Here is a 21053-nt window from a genome sequence, read left to right as displayed (position 1 = left end):
GCTCAGTGGCATAAGTGCCTGCCTGGCGATTGCAAGGTCGTGAGTTCAATCCCTGTTACTAAAGTACACTTCTCTCCTGTCCCTCATCCTATTGTCTTATATATCTTGGCATAATATTTTTCCAAAATCAACTTTTTTGAAGTACAATTTACATACAATAAAATTCATTTAAAGTATACATTTTGATCAGTTTGGTTGTTTTTTAGACAGGGTCTCGCTGTATAGTTCAGGTTGGCCTTAAACTCAGTAATCTGTCTGCCTCAGCCTCCTGAATGCTGAGATTACAGATGTGCACCACCTCACTCAAGCTTTGAGTTTTGACGAGTACACGTGTCCTGGTAACCACTATCCAATCAACATTTCTGTCATCTCCAAAGGTCCAGGTACATGGCCTCCTTCATGCCCAGCACTCCAGTTTCCTGTCACTAAGCTCAGCTTTGCAGCATGTCTTCTGTGTTTGATTTCCTTTTTTTCCCGTACTGCCTGCTGTTACTGGGTCAGGACTCAGTATGCAGATGCTGAGGACTGAACTTAAGGCCTCATGTATGCTAAGTAAATGCTCTACAACTAAGCTATAGTACCAGCTCTTTTTACTTTTTATTTTGAGGTAGGGTCCTGTTAAATTGCCTGTGCTGACGTCTAACTTGAAGTCTTCCTGCTTTCACTTCCTGAGTACATAGCTGGAGTGACAGGCATGGACCACTGCATCTGGCTTTTGAGTTTGATTTCTTCGGCTCAGCATAATGCTTTTGGGTTCATACACATTGCCTGAGTCTCGGTTGTTCAGTCTGTCTTGTTGTGGCGCTCTGTCCTCATTGCACGAATGTGCCAGGCTGATTATACACTATCCTGTTGATGGACACCTGTGCTGGTTCTAATAAGGAATAAAGCTGCTATCAACGTTCTTGTGCAGTGTTTGTACAAACACAGCGTTTCAGTCCATTTCCTGGTGCTGACAACATGATACACAGAATGACTTATCACGAAACGTTATTTTGGCTCACAGTCTGGTACAAGGTCAAGGGGCTGCATCTGGTGGCCTTCTTATTGGTAGAGTCCTCCTGTGGCACAGCACATCACAAGGCTCATGGCAGGAAGTGCATGGTAGCCCTAAATACACCAGCTTCGGTAGCAGAGCCATTCTCAGGATGAACCATTAAGGGCAGAGCTCTTAAATGACCCACCTGGTCCCACTTGTTAATGTCTCACAGTGAGGATTAAATTTCCACCTGAGTTTCAAGGGACAAACCTTAGCACAGAGGGATGTAGGTTTTTATTTTCCTTGGGTTTGCTGAGCAATGGAATCGCTGGATTATCAGCCTATTTGCTTGTTTCTTTCCCATAAGTCCCCAGAGGTTAGCTCCACGAGGTGTGACTGTGTCCTCGCAGGGTGAGCACCGAGCCCAGTGAACATATAGTGTGTGGCGGGTGCCCAGCAAGTCCAGGATAATGAGTGACTAAAAAGCCAACAAGCTAGGGCTGGGGATTTAGCTCAGCGGCATAAGCGCCTGCCTTGCAAGTAGGCAGTCTTGAGTTCTATCCCCGGTACCGATAAAAAGGAAAAAGACAAAAAAAAAAAAAAAAAACAACAACAAAAAAACAACAAAAAAAAAAACCACCCCAACAAGCCTGATTGCAAACATCAGGGCTCCAGGCCAGGCACTTGGAGGCCTCTTGGAATCTCTAACCCAGCTGCAGGCTCCTGTTGTGGTCCTAGGGGATACTAGGAGAACACCCAAGGCAGGGGGCCGCGGATTACAGCATGGCCAGGCAGGGAGATCGGGGTCTCTCTACTGCATATCGAATGGCCTGAGCTGGAGCATTGGTGCCCTGCTTCTCTTCTTCATAGGACTGAGCCTGTGCCAGACATGGGGAGTTATGCACCTCCTGCCTTTCCTTTCCACATCCTGAGAGGCCTCCAGGATGCAGACATACGTGGACACCCCACCGCACCCTGCATGTCTGCCCATACCTTCTGCCAGCGGTCACCCTGGCAGATTTCTGTACTTTTGAGGCTAAGAGACTGGGGCTGTCTGGATAAAGGGTGGTTTGCGTGGTGTCCCTGTTTTAGGGTGGTCTGGGCCGCTGAGGCCGGGGGGGATATTTGTGTCTCTGTGTACCTGTGTCTCGCACAGTCTGACCTTCCAGACCCGAGGCGCCACACTCTGGCCTGTGCGCTCTGTTCTCTGTGGGCGGGCATCAGCGGGATCCGCAGACAGAGCGGCCTGTGCGCTCTCCGTGCTCCAGCAGGGGGCGCCAGCGCTCCGCGGAGAGGCTACTCCTTGGTTGCGCTGGGGTGGCTGAGACTCTATTGTTCAGAAAGGGAAACTGAGGCTCCAAAAGGGGGCTACGCAAGTCTGTTAAACCCAATCCTAAATTCCACAGCACCAAACATTAGCCTACACTTAATGAGGGTGGAAGGAGGTGGGTCTATGGTTAGAAAGGGCAGGGGAATGGGCTTGGAGACCTTTGGCTGCCGAGAAGTGTGCAAGTGAGGCAGGGCTGAGACTTGGAGGACAAGGCCAGGGGACTGGCAGCCCTGTGGCCTCAGCAAGGGTCCATGGGCTTGTGAAATGGCTACCAAAGAAAGCAGACACCTAAGGGGTGATGTCCTGGGGACTGCCTGCTTAGCCATCCTCACACCTCCCCTCCAGGCCCTGCTCCTCCACTGACTGCTGTCTGTGCCGGGCCGTGCATTCTCCTGATCTACCAGGCTGAGCCCATGATGACTCCAGCCAACTGCTGTCCCTCCAGGACCCCCTGTGTGTCAGCCTGTGCTGCCTGTGGGGCCGGGGCTGAAAGCAACAAAGAGAAACACCAGGCCCTGTTCCCGGGACCTCACCATCCAGGGATCGGACGGGGACTGCCAAACAAGTAAACATCAACAAACAAACAATTATAAATGATGCTGCATGCTTGGAGGGAAGCCACAAAAGGCAGAGAGAAAGCATAAGGAGGAAGGGAGGACATCCCTGTCACTGAAGTAGTGGGGGAGGTCGCTTAAAGGAGGGGGCACTTAAACCTAGCAGGGAAGGATGAGAGCCAGTCATGCGAAGGCAAGGCCAGTGAAGGGGAGAAATGGGCAAGGAAGTGGTCACATGTATCGAGTTTAAGCCCCTCTGGCACTGGGTGGTGAGTGGGGTAGGCGAGGCATGAATGGAAGCCAGGAGGCCGAGAGGAAGCCGAAGCCACAATGCAGTGTGTGTGTGTGTGTGTGTGTGTGTGTGTGTGTGTGTGTGTGGTGCCAGTGGCTTGGGGTTCTAGACAGAATTTATAGGAGGGTTGAAGGGTCTTTGCTGGTAGATGCTGGATGGAGGTCTGTAAGGAAGCTGGGTGATTCTTTAAAAACTTGGGTGCATAGATGCACTCTTGACCAAGGAGAGGGAGTGAGGCAAGCAGGTGATCAAAGTTAGGAGCTGTGTGCAGCGCTAAGGGGCCCCTGAAACGGGGACTGCTCTTTCTCTTTATTCTCCCACTGACGCAGCCCATCTGAGCGCACTGGGAGCCTCTCCCCAGGAGTTCTCATCTGTTCCCACCATCTGAAGACCTCTGTCCTCACCTAGTGGCCACACCTGGGGAAGCGGAGCCCCAGGAGGCCGCAGGGGAGACAGAGATGTCCAGGCATGCTAAGGAAAAGCAAGTCACCATCTTATTTTGACTTCATTTCTAAGTGCTACAGAGGAAAACATTCTTTTGCCTTATGTGACGTGGTTATGGGAGCACCCAGCAGGCACTGTAAGCAGGACAGGACTGAAAGGCTGAAGTCTGTGTCCTGCAGAGGGACAGAGGGGGAGCCGAGGTCCTGAGGCTGCATCAAATGAAGTGTGGCACCAGAGTCTCTCGGGCCCCAGCCCACAAGTGGGTCTCAAGTGACCAGAATGTCCCTTGCAGGCTTGGGAGGCACGGGAAGCACCCTCTCCCCCTGACCCTGCGGTGGTGTCTCTCAGCGTCCCTTCTTGGAAACCCTACGTCTCTGCTCAGCCCTCTGACCCCCTAGACATGTCATATGTGTGCTGTGACTGTCTGGCAAGGCAGGCCTGCTGTCTCCATGGACATAAGAGGGCAGCTTGAGCAGGGTGCCCTCTGTGGCCCCCAAATCCTTTGTTACAACAGTGCACACTGCTTAACGACAGGAAATTACAGGTGCCCAGAAGGACTAGATGAATCACCTTAGGGAAGCAAATAAAAACCTGTGCAGGGCCCAGGCACCAGACAGAGTTACGTTTTAGTGCCCACACCTGCCGGGCGAGGGGGCCCCAGAGGCCACCCTGAACTGCACAGACTCCTCCCCTTTCCCAAAGTCGCTGTTTCCCTGTCTGTGGAAATGCCTCTGAAATGTCACTTGTGGGCCCCCCTCCCTCCTCCTGCGAGTCATGTAGCAGCTCAAATATATTATACATATTAAAAGAATATGTTCTCTGGCAGCCCTGAAGGGGATAATGAAACCTATATATATATATCTATATATTTATACACAATGGATTGGCTTGAAATGCTCTGAATATCCCTCCAGCTGTGGCAACCCTTTGAAATATGACACTGAAACGTCACCTCCCCCACTGGTGGCTGGCAGGAGACATTAAAGATTTAAAAAAAAAAAAAAAGGGAAGGAAAGAAGGAAGGAAAGAGAAGAAAGAGGAGGCAGCTGCTTTGGCCCCGCGGCTGTGCAGCGGCAGCAAACTGTGTTTAAATATTAAAACCACCCATCACCGGCTCAGCTGTCCGCCCCCTTCAGTGGCCTGGGCCTACGCCAGGCCCTCCTGTGGCTCAGAATGGCTGGAGGTTGTCTGCAGATCCAAGTCCCCAGCCCCAGGGGTGGGGTGGGCTGGGAAAGAGGGGGGTTCTGCTGCAGATTTCAGCCCGGGCTTGTCTCAGCTTGGCTGGAAAGGGGGGGCTGCTGCGAACGGGCTTGGGGGCTGTGCTGCAGGCAGCACTCAGGGGTCCGGATCCTGATTCTGAAGCTTGGGCTTCGGTGCTGCATGACCTTGACCTTGGGAAGTGTCTCCCCATTCCCCGACTGTGATTTTTCTTTCTTTCTTTTTTTCATCTGCAAAACAAGAGATTTGGACTAGATGATGGAATTTTAGGGGTCTAAGAATCCTCAGAAATTACATGTAAACTTGGGGTGGAGCCAACAGGTCCCTGGGCCTTCTCTGAGTGAACACAGCATTATTTTTACCTCAGCACTGGTACTTCAGGGATTCAGCAGGGTCTGATTTCCGTGTCCTCAGTTTCTGCAGAAGAGGCCCTTGATAAATGTTTGTTGGTAATCAGAGGTGCAAGAAGATACATTTTGTCTCAGAAACCGAATTAAAGGTGATTGGAAGTGGCCTGGTGGTCTTGCAAGGGGGGCAGGTTCCCTGACACTGCAGGAATTCGGAGATCAAATGAACTCTTTTTGAGGCTTCCTCGAGGGGAGATTTCAGGATTTGATGGGGCCTGGCAGTGAGGTCCCTTCCCACATCCCATTTCTGGTATTTACATTTTCTGTGAGTGAATTTCAGCTCCACTTGGGAGAGGGAGAAGCATGCACGCGGGCTTCTGTGTGCTCCCCCAGGACAGGAAGGCTCTGGGGCTGTGCCCTCATAGTGAGCGTGGGCACGCTGCCGCCTTGGGTGAATTCCAGGATTCACAGATACATATTCTACTACCGTCACCCCAAACTCACTTCATCTCCTCAACTGAAAGGCAGGGGTTTGTTCCTTTTGTGGAAGGAAAACAGTAGGACCACAGTAGAGGGCTGAAGGGTCTCCAGGATGCGGTCTCGGGTAAAGGTTTACCTGGGGGCTTTTTTCAGTCCTGGGAGTTGACTCTAGGCCTCATGAACTATAGGCACGTGCTTTAGCACTGCGCCACACCCAGCCACTTAATACAGAAAAATTTTTTTGAAGACAGGGTCTTGCTCAATTGCCCAAGCTGGCCTCCAACAAAGGAAGCTTTTCAATTGGTATGTTTGTGATATATAATGAATACATTAATCATGGGGATGGTGCATCTATATATTGCATCTTAATCTTTTAAAATTTCCTTTTCCCTCCCTTCCCTCCTCTTTCCCTCTCCCCTTCCCCATCTCCTCCCTGTTCCTATCATTTATCTTTGATTTTGCTCTATATTTATACCTAGGGTTTCTCGTGTCACAGAAACCATGCAATACTTAATGTTCTGTTATCTGATTTATTTCACTTAGCATTATGGTCTCAAGGTGCTTCCTTTTTGTACAAATGACTCAGATTTACTCATCTTTATAGGTGAATAGTACTTCATTATAAATAAATATCACATTTTTAAAATCCATTCATCTGTTGATAGATAAGCTGTTTCCAAGATTTAGCTATTAGTATCTGTGCTACTATAAATATCGGTACACATGTATCATGGTAATATGATGTCTTTATCTCTTTGGGGAAGGTACCTAAAAGGAGTATAACAGAGTCACAAGGAATTTCCACTTTTAGTTTTTCGAGGAATCTCCATACTGATTTTCACAGTGGTTGTACTCGTTTATACTCCAGCTAATGATGTAAAAAGGTCCCTCTTTCTAACAATGGGCTTCTGACTACCCTAAGACTCAAATATTTGCTTACCCAGTCATTCTGGAATCAAATTCCTGAATAAGATGAGACTGCCCTAACTGGAATGTTCTGAGTCTAAGATACAGGAGTCTTGGGTTTCAGAATTCTAGAATCTAAAGTCTCTCTAACTTAAAGTTTCTAAAAGTCAACATTTCTAAGCCCCTGTAAGTCATGAAATCTTTCAAGGAAGGCCAAGATGGACTTTCTAGGAGAATGTATGTTAGGAAGGAGGTACGAAGAATTGGCTGTGAATATTTTTTTTCCCCTAAGGTGAATCACTTGGCCACAGAAATCTGCAAAAAGAACACATGCAGAAAGGAAAGTGACTTAGCTCTTTTAACTTATAAAAACATAAAATAGTTTTGATATCCAGATAGGGCTGGAGCTCAGGTAGGAGTGTGGGTAAGCAATGGTTTTCATCGGGCACTGGTGAGCACCACTCCACAGAAAGTCACAGCTGCAGCACCGCTCGGGCACAGTAGTGTCAGTTCCCAGCGGTGTATTTCAAGTTGCCGACAGTTTAGCAAGTGGGACTCAAAATTCCTGGAAATGTAACTATGACTGTGAGTTAGCATAGCACGCCCTTGCCGGGATGGCTGCCCAGGCCTCTGTCAGGGGACCCGATGAGAGGAAGAGATGTGGCCATGGGGAGAGGTGTTCATGTGCTGATCTCGGGGTGACATTTAGATTCAGAAGGAAGCTTTCCTCCTTCTGGAGAAAGGAAGTATGGAGAGGACCGAGGGAGGGGTTGGGGGGCATCTCGGGGTGACAAGGATGGTAGCAACTGTCCTTTCACTGGGCTGCCCCTTGCAAAGAAATTGAGAAATTATTTTGTTCATTCACTCGGTTATTCAGTGAAGACTTTTGCAGAGATGGCACCACTGTGCTCATTTTATAGATGAGCAAATTAAGACCCAGAGGGGCAAAGACACAGTTTGGCTTCTGTATCCTTAAATTCTGCAGCTTTGGATTAAAAGAAGTACAAATCAAAAACATTCAGACAAAAGGAAAACACAAAAACTACACACAAAAACCCACAACAATCAAGATAATATAACAACTACACAGCATTTACATTGTTTTAGGTCTTACAGGAAATCTAGATAGATCATAGGCAAATACTACACTATTTTATGTAAGGGATTAAAGCGGTTGCAGATTTTGGTATGGGGAGGGTTGGGATGGATCTGCTGTAGATCTGGGGGAAATGACCGTAGTTGTACTATACTCGCATATAGGTATAACAGTTTGGATCAAAAATACAGTATTTCCTTAAGGCTCATGTGCCAGAAGGGGACTTTTAGAAGCTAATTAGGTCATGGAGTGCTGATGTCATCAATGAATGAATCCAGTGATGAGCTCATAGCTAACTGTGTTGTTGGGGCTTGGTTGGAGGAAGTTAAGTCACCAGAGTCATGCAGCTCCCCCCTGCAGGGTACCTTTTTTCTTTGGCTCTTCCCCTGCTCTCTGGTCCCCTTAGGACAGGAATTGCACAGCTTACCTCTGTCAAGCCTTTTGCACCGTAGTGCTTCTGCCTGGGAACCAGCAGACCATGGCTTGGAACCTCTGAAACTGTGAGCCAAATAAACCACTTCTTTAAATTGCTCTTGTCAGGTACTTTGTCCCAGTAATGGGAAAGCTGAGCAATACAAGTGCCAAGAAGTATAATGATGGTGGTTAAGATGGACTGAGGATCTGCTCTAAACCAGGTCCGTGCTAAACAGCTGGACCTGTTACTTCGGTGGGGAACCCAGAAGCAGGCCTGAGCTAAACACCACTGCACAGTGATCTGTTTTGAAGCTGTGTCCAGGTAGGGAGACTGCAGAGGAAAGGAAGCAAGGTGTGACTTCAGGCAATGCCTGCTTGAGCCCAGGTGTGCTGTGGATGTCACTTGGAAATGACAGTGCTGGTTTTCGCACTCTTGCATCTGGGTGTCGTTGGCTTTGAGCTGATGCTGGGGTGCTGGGTACCAAGACTTTAGGCAGATCTGGCCTCTCAATGGGCATTGCTTGTTAGCATCAGAACACAGAGGAACTAGGGACACTTGGTCTGCGCTCTACTTGGGTTAGATCATTTGTTCCTGACAAAGTCTTAGGTGGTGTGATTACTGCTTTGTACAGAGGGGAAAGTGAGGTAAAGAGAGGCTGTTTTCCCAGTGGAGAATGCCAGAGCTGAGGCAAGAACTGGCTGGCCAAGTACCCAGCTGTCCTCTTCCAGTAGGGAGGTGCTTGCTGGTTGGAGGGAGGAGCTGAGGCCAGAGTGGTGGGGAGGAGCTGTCAGCAGTAGGGCAGACGGGGCACTGGAGGAGACCTGTTCATACAAAGGAAGAAAACTGGTGGGGGCAGGGGGAAAAGAAAGTATGGAGTGTGTTGGGAAGGGGTTCACACATCTCTGTCTTCTCGCTCCCAGAATACCCTTGGCTCAGTTCTTGGAACTTGTCTGATTCTCTGTAAACTGGGGTGAACCTAGACACCTGTTCCATCAGGGTGCTATTGAAAGAACTTAATAAGAAACTGTCATGACAGGTATCATGGTGCATGCTGGCAATCCCAGCTGCTTGGGAGGCTGAGGCAGGAGGATTGCAAGTTCAAGGCAGGATTGAACAACTTAGTGACACCCTGTCTCAAAAAAAAAAAAATTAGAAACTAACTGGTGATTTAGCTCAATGATACAGTGCTTGCTTAGAATGTATGAAGCCCTGGGATTGGTGTCTAGTATCACACACACACACACACACACACACACACACACACACACACGCCCATTCAACTCTCGGTCCAGCATGGCCCACCATGAGGTCTGACAACTGCAGCTGTTCTCTCTGCCTGGCCAAGAGGTGCCAGCTGGGGTACCAGATGTGAGCTGGGCCTGTGACCTGGGGAACAAGGGACTGCTCTGGAGCTGCACGTAAGTGTGTGAGAGCCAGCAGTGGACCCGTGAGGAGGTTGGCTATGGGGGCGATGCGTTCATTCCAACAAATAATGGGAAATTACATATGGGGAGTTCCAGAGTGGTCAAGTGACTTCTCTGAGTCACTTAGTCAGAGAGGAGCATGTGGGATTGCAGCAGGTCTCCTGATTCAAGTGTATACTTCTCCGTCTCTCTCTGGGCACCTATACTTGCATGCTTGCCCCTTACTCATTCATTTATGGATTGCACTTTTGCATGTGAAGGGTCCCTGTGCCACGTCCTGTGCCAGGTGTGGGGTGATGTAGGAGACTGAGGCAGACCTGGTCTCAAGATACTCACCTAGCTAAACCTTGCCACTCCTTCCTGTGCTCCCAAGGAGAGCATCACACTGAGAGATCTGGGCTGGAGTGGGGGGTCAGGCAGGCTCCCCAGAATTCTGGGCTTGAGCCAAGTAGGAGTCAGTCAATAGACAGACTAGAGGCTGGGGATGGAATTGTGCTCAAGCAAGAGAGCACATGTGCCAAGGCGCAGGGGCTGGAACCATGCAGCCACAGGAGGGTCTGTAAGGAGCCGGGTGGCCAGAGAGGAAGGAATGAGCTGAGCTGGGGAGTGGTTTTGCCCAAGAGCTCAGGGCAAGGCCGTGGTCATTAATATTTACTTTCGTCTGTGAATATCTTGTGTGGAGTGTGGACTGAGAAGACAGGAATTGCAGGCTGCCCACATCCAGGAGGGAGACAGTGTGGTGGACATAGGGTCTGCTGGGTGTGTGCCTGGTGCCTGTGCCTATTGTGCACATGTGTGATATATCTGAGTGTTTTTTTTTTTTTTTTAAGAGTGTCCCTGGAATGGTGTATGTTGGTCTGGGTGTGAAGTTATGAGTGTGCATTGTTGTAATGAGCCTCTATATTTGAGTGTGTTTGCAAGGGTCTGGCTCACACCAGGCAGGCTGGGGACTGAGAGGGGCTGGAGGCTACCCAACAGCTTAGGTTCCCCTCCTGCTCCACTCACCAGCAGGTTCCCAAGGGGGCAGCTGGTGACTGCTGGACCCATCCTGTCATTGTCAATTCCCTGTGTTGTGGAAGTTCCCAGGCCTACTAGGGAGGGGCCAGCTGGAGGAGCTGGCTGGGCCTCATGGAAGGCAGACACATACCTGGGACAGAGCTACCTCCCTGGCTCTGGTGCTGGATCTGTGAAAGGGCCCTGGAAGAGCACTGCCCTGCAAGATGGAGCTGGCCAGTCCCTCTAATGTCTGCTGCTGCAAACCCCGGCTTGGTCCTGAGGCCAAGATCGGGCAGTGACTTGAGGAGCCTTGTGTGGTAACTCAGCACTCCTTGGAGTTCAGACACCTCAGGCCTCCTGCAGCCACATGAGCTGGGAACCTGGAAAGCCAGCAGCAGGCTCCCATTCCCCAGGCATCAACCAGCAGAGTACTTCAGCATGGACGGACGGAACAAGACCGACAGATGGTGGCCCTGGTGTCCTGGCAGATCCCTTGTATGCCTTAGAGCCTGGTACCTCCTGAGAGCCCACCTCAGGGCCCCAGCTTAGGCACTCTGCAGGATTTCAGAGCCCAGAAATAGCTTTCCCCCAGCTGCACTCTACTGTTAGAGTCAGTCCCTTGACTATGTAAATATTTTAGACATTCTTCCTGTTTTTTAAATGCAGGCCATTTCAGGAAGTGCCCCACTTTCCATTTTACTGGCCAATTATAATTGTGACTACAGTCTTGAATTGGGGCAACCTCATTGGAGGAGGAGTGTCCTGAGGTCAGGACGGGGGAAAAGGGAGGATTTCCAGCAAATAAGATGCTGGAGGAAGGGAAGCGAGGAGGAGGGAAACCGAGGCACAAAAGCTGGGGCCACAGTACTTGATTGACATACACCACAGCTAATTTAAGCACATTAGTTAACAGCCACCACCTGCATTAAGTGTTAACACCCTGGTTAAGTGCGAATGCATACTTAACAAAAACCTTACTTGTTGTCAAATATCCTGGCTAACAGCAAACACCAGTTAATAGCAAAATATTTATTAACTCTGGAATTATCAGCAAACATGCCACTTACCGAATTCTTTGGTTGACAGGGAACACTGTATTCTGTAGTGAGCACGTCCCAGTGAACAGTTAACACCTTATTTCACAACCAGCACTTGACAATTCCATCATCAGCCAGCCTTTTGGCAGGAGGGCTTTCCAGTTGGAAGTGAGCATGGCCTGAGGGAGTGGTGGGCAGAGGGAACATGGGCCCTTGCCACCCTGCACGCCCGGACTCTGGCAGCAGCCCACCTCCCTCTGGCCCCGCTCCCTCTGGCTCAGCCTGGCGCTGCTCTGGACCCCCAACCCTACAAAGGCAAGATGAAAGGGGCGGGCAGCTGCACACGAAATGCATTATGCATTTCCCCAGCCCTCCCGCCTGGCTTCCCTGGGGGTGCATGCTCCTCTTTTGTGTTGGAGATGAAAGGCAGGCGAGCAGGAGAGTGTGGGAGCCAGGAGTGAGCCGCGGGCCCTTTCTCTCTCATTCCCTTTGCCCTCCTTCCTGCCAGGCTCTTTCTGCCCACCAGGCCTCTTTCCCACTCTGGCCTTCTTTATCAGTCTATCAGAGCCGGCTGCTTCTTTCCTCCACCTTGTGGTCCTCCTGACCCCCATTTCTGGATCGTTTTCTTTGCCTAGCATCTCTTTTCCAACTCTCTCCCTTTCATGGACAGTCCTGCTCCCCACTTCCCTATCTGCTTCCATCCTTCCTCCCTTCCCTCTTTCAGTCTCTCCTCTCTGCTGTCTCCCACGGCCTCCTCCAGCTCTCACCTCAAGGACCCTCTCTGCCTCCAGGAAACTCTCCCTGGCCCCGCTGGTGTCCCAGGTCACCTTCCTCCTGGAGCTGTCTTGCCTTGAGGACTCCTTCTTGGAGGTGCAGGGTGTGCAGCCATCGCTCTCCAGCAGCATGTGTGATCCCCGAGTGCTGCTCACTGCTCTGTCCTGAGTTCCGGGACCATAGTTGGTCCTCAATAGCTGATTCTGGTGTAAATGCCTTTCTCCCTACTCCTCTCTGTTTCATGCTGGATGTCCAGGTGTCCTGGCCAGAGGCTTTTGTGTTCCTCTTTCACATTCACTTCATTCTCACTGTCTACACAGCTCCTGCTGGCCCAGGGTGGGCTTTGGTCCTCAGCCTGGAGACCAGTGCTAGCTAGCATGAGACCCCCCAAGTTCTAAGCCTAAGCTGGCCAGGAGCTGCCATTATACCTTTGTTGGAGGAATGAATGAGACAAAGAGACAGGGATTTGGTATTGTGGCTCAGGCATCTCTGTACCACATGCCTTGGGCAAGTGGCATCACCTGTGGGTCTCTCCTAGCCCTGATTGACAGTGGACCAACAAACACATTTGATGAGACTGTGCTCTATGAGCCTGCCTCTGTGGTGCTGTTAACTGTTGGATATTAGTCCAACACTGTCCTGTCACATCCAGGTGTAGCCCCCCAGCCCCGGGGAACCCAGACTGAGGAGGCTGGGGGGGGGGTGCTGCCAGGGCTTTTGAGTGAGGGCACCTGGGGAGGAAGAGAAAGCTGATGTTCAAACTAAATCCATTCCTGTGTGGATGAATGGGTGCCCACTGTGGCTCTTGGGCTCAGTCACATGCCAAGCAGGATGCAGTTCTTGATTTCTGGTGTAGTCCTCCCCAGTCACGAGGTCAGCAGATCTGCACTGAGCACTGACTGTGAGCGGATACAACAGAGGCACCAGGATGCAGTAGTGAACAAGACTGTGTGATTTGTCTGATAAAGAAACTTTGAGTCAAGTGATTCTCCCTAGGTCACCAGGGCTAGACAGCAGGCCTAGCCAGGGCCAGCTCTGCCTGACTCTAGGGCCCTAATGCTCTCTTTCCAAGTCTTAGTTTCCCTGTCTGTCCCCTGAGTGTCCTTGGAGACCATCCCACCGTGGAGGCAGTGGAGCAGCACTGCAAATAGGAAAGCAGGGGCAGGTTGAGAGCTGACCTCCCTTCTGGGCCAGGCATGCTTAGCCTCCGCAGAACTTTCTCTGCAGCTGAGTATGGAGGTGATTCTTATTATTGGCTCCAAATGACTTTTGCATCCATTTATTTGCTGCATTTTGATTTTGCATTCAATTTCCGGTCCATTCATGGTATCTGTGCTACATGAGGGAATGCGGAATCAAGGCAGTATGATTTGGACCCAGCTGAGAGCTCCAGCATTTCAGGGGGAGAGTACTTGACCAACTGCACAGCAGAAGGGCCAGAGAGCTGGAAGCTGCCCCCCAACTCCAGCCAAAAATGGGCCAGAAGTTGGACTCCTGCATGGCTCCCACCCCAACCCACATGCATATCCAAGATGGGGAGATGCCCACCGGGGACCTGGCCAGTCACAGACAGGTGGGGTTCTGATTTCTAAAGGCTCTGAAATCCTGCTGGAATGTGTGGGAGCATTTGAATAGAAAGACCAGGGTTTGAGTCCCAGCTTGAGCCTTTAAACCTTTCTTCTCTGGCTCTACTGGCAGAGTCTTTCACCCAGTCTGACCTGACCACTGTCCTGCTCAGCCCTTCCATGGCTGCCTATTGCCCTCAGGCTTGGGCACAAATTTCTGCCCTTCCAAGCCCTATCCAACTCAACCTTCTCTCTGAGTGCTTTCTAAGCTCCAGCATCTCCCAGTAGTTTACCTTTCTCTATGTTCACATGGTAGGTTGTTACCGCTGTCCAAAACATTTGCCCCATCTCTTTCTCTATGCAAATTTTTAGATCATACAGATTGTGAGAACCATAAGCTCACTCTGTGATATCACACTTATCAGGTTCTATGCTTTATTCACTTGGCGTTCACAGCCCTGCTAAGAAGGATTCCCATCCCTAGATCTCCTGAAATCTTCAGGGGCTTGAGAAGTCAAGCAATTTGCCCATGGCCCCACAGCAAGGTGCCTGTGCAGGTAGACCAACTTGAGAGCCCATGCTGCTTACCTCAGAGCTTCAGAACCCAGCTCTGCGGCAACCTCCTCAGAGGCCCCAGACACAGACACCCTCCCGCTCCATCCTAACCCGTTTTGTTTCCTCACCTGGAGTCCCTATGTGCTCAGGGTGATTTGGGTGTGTGCCTCTCCCTCTCCACGTTGCCTGGACTTTTGCACATCTGGCTCAGTCGTGCACTGCTGGAGCTCATCTAAGAAAGTGGCTGTGGGTTTTCAGTGCCCGGCACAGGACTTGGTACCAAAGAAAAATGTTAAGTAGGATTATTCTCATCAGGCACCCTGCAGAGTCAGCAAGTGAAATAAGAGCTGCAGACAGACCTTGGGTGGCTTCTGGGTGTCCTGACCCTGAGTGGTGACACAACTGCACAGCAATGAGGACGCAGCTCCCCGGGACCTCTCAGACGCTGTTGGCAGAGTGCAAATTGATACAACTGCACTGGAAAACAGTTCAGTAGGATCTCATCAAGCTGGATATTCTGCAACTCCTTCCATGCCTAGGTCAATTCCCACGGGGAGACCCTGGTGTGCGTGTGCGTGCGTGCGTGCGTACGTGCGTGTGTGCGTGTGTGTGTGTGTGTGTGTGTGTGTGTGTGTACAGAATGCCTATTACAGCTCTGTTCACAATAGCAAACACAACTGAAATACTTGCCAACTCCAGAGTGGATGAGTATATTCACTTGCTGACAAAATAAAATGTAAAACTAAATAAACAATAAGAACTGAAGCTGGTCAAGTATAATTTTAATATAAGTTAAAACCAAATGATGGGTGCATGAGTCTTTATTATGTTATTCTTTTTTTTTTTTTTTGTCTTTTTCGTTTTTACCACTACCGGGGATCGAACTCACGACTGCCTGCTTGCAAGGCAGGCACTTATGCTGCTGAGCTAAATCCCCAGCCCCTATTATGTTATTCTTTAGAGCTTGAAAAAAATTTATAATAAAAAGAAACTTCCTTTTTAGAAATCCTGTGTCATGCATTTTGGACAGAGGAGACTTGCAATCTTTGATGCTGGAAGTCGGTGGATGACCCAGCCGAGTACAGACTACCCGGCATCCTGCCAGCCTAGGTCCAGGTGCTCCTACCACAGGTGGCTCAGAGAGGAAGTTGAGATTATCTCCAACGGTTGGTTCAGGCTGAGATACAGCCATTATCAGCCGCAGATGCTGCCTAAGAAGGAAGTGACCTGGAAGAGCCCATGACAAGTCAGGCTGCTAAAGTGGTACCCAGGCTGCCCAACCGGCCAGAAAAAGGTGTCTTAGAGCAGAATGTGGCATAGGAGTCCGTCTTGACAGTAGGAAGCTGGTGGGCCCGAGGCATCAGGCCAGAAGCTAGGCTTCCGTCAGTTGTCCCTTCCAGAAACTTGTCCTAGTCACTGAGTCTCCCATGTTTCACAGTCCAGTCCCCCAGGCCCTGTGGGATATCAGTACCACATCTTCCTTTAACTTCAGCTGCACATTCCAGGTACATGCCTGCCTAAACACATGTGCTGTGTGCCGACCATGTATGTGCCTGGCCTGTGCACACAGGGTGTCCTGAGGGGAAGTTAACTATGGAGAAGTCCAAGCCACACCATCACTGTTGCCAGAGGCTCTGCAGTCTCCTCTTGCTTCTCTGACCCCGTCTCTCTCTACCTGTACCCATACTGCAAACATCAATGTCTGGGGACAGGGAGATTCTGAAACATGGAGCTGAGCCTGCTACTCCACAGCAAGGATGAATAAATGCGTGTCCCAGGCAGGTGTGTCCACTTATACGTGTAGGCTCCTGGATTATGTATATACACATGTGTGCTAGTTTTTATGTTTATATTAATTTTTGAATGGATAATACATGGCATGATAAAAATAAAGCAAAAATCACATAATAAAAAAGCAAAGAAAAGCTGTGTTCTGGTGGCTGACTTCTGGGCTGTGGAGGAAGGACTTGTAAAGATGTCTCTACTGTAAAAGCAATGAGGACACTGGGGAAATGTTCAATATACTTTTCTGAAATGCTGAAAATTGAAGACTAACAATAATCATAGAAGCTCTTTGTCTCTTCTTCCTATCCATTACTCTATGCATCTCTTCCATCAGAATCATTTCCAATATCTTTTTAAACAAATGCACAGGTGTGAATGAGTGCTTGAGTTCTCTGAGCCTCTGTAGAAAATTATTCAAACCTGAGCAAGGTTTTGTGGAAACCTCTATTTGCAACTAGTCAATTGGAAATATAGGTGAAAACCTTGTATCTCTAGGCAGACAGTGTCAGAACTGAATTAAATTAGAGGATACCCAGCTGATGTCCACTAAAGAACTGTGGGGAGAAATCCTCATAGTGCTTGATGACCAAGGGTCATGGAAAGGTTCTGTGTTGTGAGAGTATTGGACACTGAAATTTTTTCCTGCATTACAAAAACTGACAGCTTTGTTACCATAACTATGTTAACCAGCAGCCTAGTAGCCACTAGCCGGGACAGGACAGGTTTAGAGCTTTTCAGAAGCCCCATCCCTAGAGAAGTGTTATTATTTGAGCTGTCTAGAAGCTTGGTGAAAAGCTTTGTTTCACAATTTATCTTTATTGGACCTGAATCAGAGCCCTCCCTGTGAACATCCCCAAGGACATTTGTCAAAAATAACCAGTGGCAACTGTTTAACATCACAGCTGCCAGAGAAAGTGTTAACAGTAGAAATTTACCAAAAATCTTAAAGGAAAAATTTGAGAAATGAATGAGGGACTTTCTCAGTTGCCTAGAAGGCCACATCCATATGCATGCGTAGGAAAGACATGAAAGGGCCAAAGCTTTCACCTCTGGCTAACCTAAGCCTTTCTACGAAAGCAGAGGTTTAAATCTCCCAGCGCACATAGAGCTCCTAACCAGATGTGTAAGATTTATCGTTTCAAAGAATTTTAGAAAATATTTGTTCAATCATTAGGTGATCACTAAGATCACTAAATAAGAGATTTTAATGGACACACATGGCAGAGAATACAGAAGTTACAGAACTAGGCCAGGAAAGTCACAAACAAATGGCAAACTACAGCAAAGAGAAACAACAAAAAACCCTGGCTGGGAAAGGGACACAGAGTTCTGGAGTTCCCACGTGAGATTACTTGAAATGCATAATTTTTAAGTAAAATTAAGAGAGCATGCACAGAGACAGGAAAACATGACTCATACACAGAGAAACAAGGCCAATAAAAATTATCGCTAAAGAAGACCAGATATTAGGCTGATTTCATAAGCAATTTAAGCCAGTTGTTTTAAATATGTTCAAAGAACTGAAGGAAGGGATGTCTAACAAATAAGAGGAAAATATGGGAATGCTGTCCTACCAAACAGAAAATATCAACGAAGAGAAATTTTAAGAGTAGAAATTCTGAAGTTGAAATTACAATAACTGAAGTGAAGAACACCTCCCACAATTGATGAAACAGCTCTCCAGAGGACCAAGAAAGAAACAGATATGTGAACACTACTGTAGACACTGGAGACCCAGCAGACATCCGTAGAGCACTGTCCCCAACAATAGCATTCATCTCAGGAACACCTAGAACACTTTCCAGGATGGGTGAGACAAATTGAGTTTCATAAATTTAAAGCAATTTAAATTTTAAAAGTATGTTCTCTGGCTACGTGGAATGAAATGAGAGTCATAATGAAAGAATATCGGGAAATTCACAAATGTGTGGAAATCAAACACCACACTACTAAGTACTCAATGAATCAAAGAAGAAATAGCAAGGAAAATTAGGAAGTATTTCTTTACATTTATGTAAGGTTTTTATTTGATTTTTTCCTTCTTTTTCTTTTTCCTCCCCCCCCCCGCCTTTTTCCTTTTTTTCAAATCCATTTTATTCAAACGTGAAAAGAAATAAAAAAGGAGAAGAAAAAAAAGTACAATAAAATTTCAAGCCACATCAATCAGGGGGTAACGATGGTACATACATTGTACATTGTCATCCCCAAATCATTCACCCAGAGCACAGGAAATATTTCAGAAGAACAAAAGTACAAGACTTGTAGGATGCTGTGAAAGCAATGGCGAGGGAGATTTACAGCTATAAATATCTATATTTTAAAAAAGGAATGATCTCAAATCAGGAATGATCTCAATCCATAAAAAAATTAGGAAAGGAGAGAAGAGGGGAAGTAAAAAGGGGGGAGATGTGATGTGTATAGGAGTGCTGGGGAATTGAACCCAGGACCTTGAGCTTGCTAGGCAAATACTCTAGCACTGAGCCACAGCCTAGCTCTGTGATGTGTATAGTTATCAGTTCCTCATGATGAATGCATTCATTATTATGTATCACAAACATGTTAATACAGCATTTTTAAGTATAAATTAGGAAAATAAGAACAAAATAAATTTAAAGCAAGCAGAATGAACCACACAATAAAAATGAGATGGATAAACAAAGATATCACATTGTACCCACTACTGCGGGTGTAATAACAGTAACAAGGACAGTTGGGCTGCTCAGGATTTAAAGAAGTTGGAAGCCTCATACATCACTGATAGGAGTGTAAACAGATCAGCCTCTTGGGAAATAGTCTGTGAGTTTCTCAAAATGTTAGACATAGAGTTACCCCATGCTCCAGTGATTCTAATTTTGACTGTTCACCCAAGACTAACAAAAACGTATTTTTCACATATAACTTGTTCATATGTGTTCCTATCAGTGCTTTTTGTAGCAGCAAAAGGCAGAAACAACCAAACAACCATCACTAATTAATGGGCAAACCAAATACATATCCATATTATGGAGTATTATTAAACCAGTCAAAGAAACATATTGCTATATGTTGCAAATGGATTAATGAAACCATTAAGCTAAGTGAACGAAGACACAAAAGGCTGCACATTATATGATTGTACTTATAGGAAAGATGTAAAATAAGGAAATTCATGGGGACAGGAAGTGGTTTACCGGCTGCCTAGGACTGGGAAGAGGGGGAGTACAGTGTGACTGTTAATGTAAGGGATTTATTTTGGGGGTGATGAAAATATTCTGAAATTAGATGATGGTTGGTAGTTGTGCAATTTTTGAATATGCTAAAAATACTAAATGCAAATTTTAAAAGGATAAATTTCATGCTGGATGTGGTAACACATGTTGGTAATAACAGCACTCAGAAGACTAAAGCAGGAAAACCTGTGAATTTGAGGTTGGCCTAAACTACATAGCAAGCTTTTACATGCTATTTCCCTTGTATCCAGAGATAGATACGCTAGACATCTCTCTCTCTCTCTCTCTCTCTCTCTCTCTCTCTCTCTCTCTCTCTCTCTCTCTCTCTCCCTGTATATGGAGATAAAAAATCTACAGTGAATTTGAACATTAAAAATTTTATTACACTAAAAGCTGGGGCTTGGGATGTAGTTGAGTGATAGAGTACTTGCCTAGCATGCACAAGGCCCTGAGTTCAAAACCCAGTACCAAAATAATAATAATAATAATAAAAAACAAAACCAAAAGAACCTTTGGAATACAATAAAAGACACATTGCCATGAATTCCCCATCAAAATCCTGTTCTTCTCCCAGCACACTCATCCCATCGTTCTTGCTGCTTTCTGAAGCCATTCTGGAAGTTTTCTCGTGATCGTCTTTAGTTGTGCTGTTGTGCCTGCTTCAATTTCCTGAATCATTCAAAATATTCACCTTTCATCATGATTTTGACTTTGGGGAAGATCCAGAAGTCACGAGGTGCCAGATCCAGGGAGTAAGTTGGATGAAGACGTACGTATACCGCAAGGCTTTCACAAGCTGCATGTCATTTGGCAGCAGCATTCGCTGTACGGTATTATTTTTTTTTTTTTATCACACCTTGTAAAGACTATCATAAAAGAAGACTTCCAGAACTGTTTCAGGAAAGAGTAAGAAAAGTGGAATAAGTGAAGGGAGGGGGAGTATTTTGAGGCAGATTGATAGCAATGAGCCTTTTACTATAATATTTTTTAAAAAGAATTTAAGTATACACTGTATATTTCAATCACATAATATTTCATTATATCTAAGGCTATCAGTGATGACATTACTTTATATCCAAGAAAGAACAAAATCAATGTTAATTTTCATTATGAGGCATATCTCAATTTCAGGGATGTTACTATGTTTGAAATGTCCTTCTTGGAATCAATGAGTATAGTATATCTACACAAGTCTCCTTTTACATATGTTTTGAAAGCATATGCACTGTGTGCATGGGCCTGTGTGTAGGGAATACTTACTGCATGCACTCGTAATGCTGGCCTTCTTTGTTGACCCCTTTGGACAGGTCCTGTGTGTGCTAACGGTTCTCTGTGGCTGCATCTCAGGCTGCCTCCTGGATGTGCTCAGCCTAGAAAGCAGGGCAATTAATAGCCAGGAGCAGCTTTCAGCCACTGAGGGACAGGAGTTTGGAGATACACCCTGATCTCCTTGTCTTTCAGTGGGATAATTGTCAAGTGTGGGCCACATAGTCTCCAAAGGGGCCCCTTCAGGGTATCTCACTCATTAACATATCTTTTTTCTCCTTGAGATTCTTAGGATCCCCCATAAGCCACTTGCACCTGACTCTGTGGTCAATGTCTCTTTTGTGAGAACCCAGACAACAGGCAGTACAACATACAGCATGT

At 47.3% G+C, this 21053-nt stretch overlaps 1 long non-coding RNA gene across 1 annotated transcript; it reads right to left on the bottom strand.

The window, feature by feature from the left end:
* Positions 1-4646: 4646 nt before the first annotated feature.
* Positions 4647-12683, bottom strand: LOC134476004 (uncharacterized). The gene is made up of 3 exons (XR_010047394.1): positions 12286-12683; positions 11549-11697; positions 4647-5047 (listed from the first exon to the last, which is right to left on the bottom strand). It is a non-coding gene; the product is annotated as an uncharacterized LOC134476004 (long non-coding RNA).
* Between the last annotated feature and the right edge of the window lie 8370 nt (positions 12684-21053).

The sequence above is a fragment of the Cavia porcellus genome, unplaced genomic scaffold (genome assembly GCF_034190915.1).
Source record: "Cavia porcellus strain 051 isolate PalLab524CR breed Dunkin Hartley unplaced genomic scaffold, mCavPor4.1 scaffold_5, whole genome shotgun sequence".
In the NCBI taxonomy this organism is placed as follows: domain Eukaryota; kingdom Metazoa; phylum Chordata; class Mammalia; order Rodentia; family Caviidae; genus Cavia; species Cavia porcellus.
This window is presented reverse-complemented; position numbering and strand designations above follow the sequence as displayed.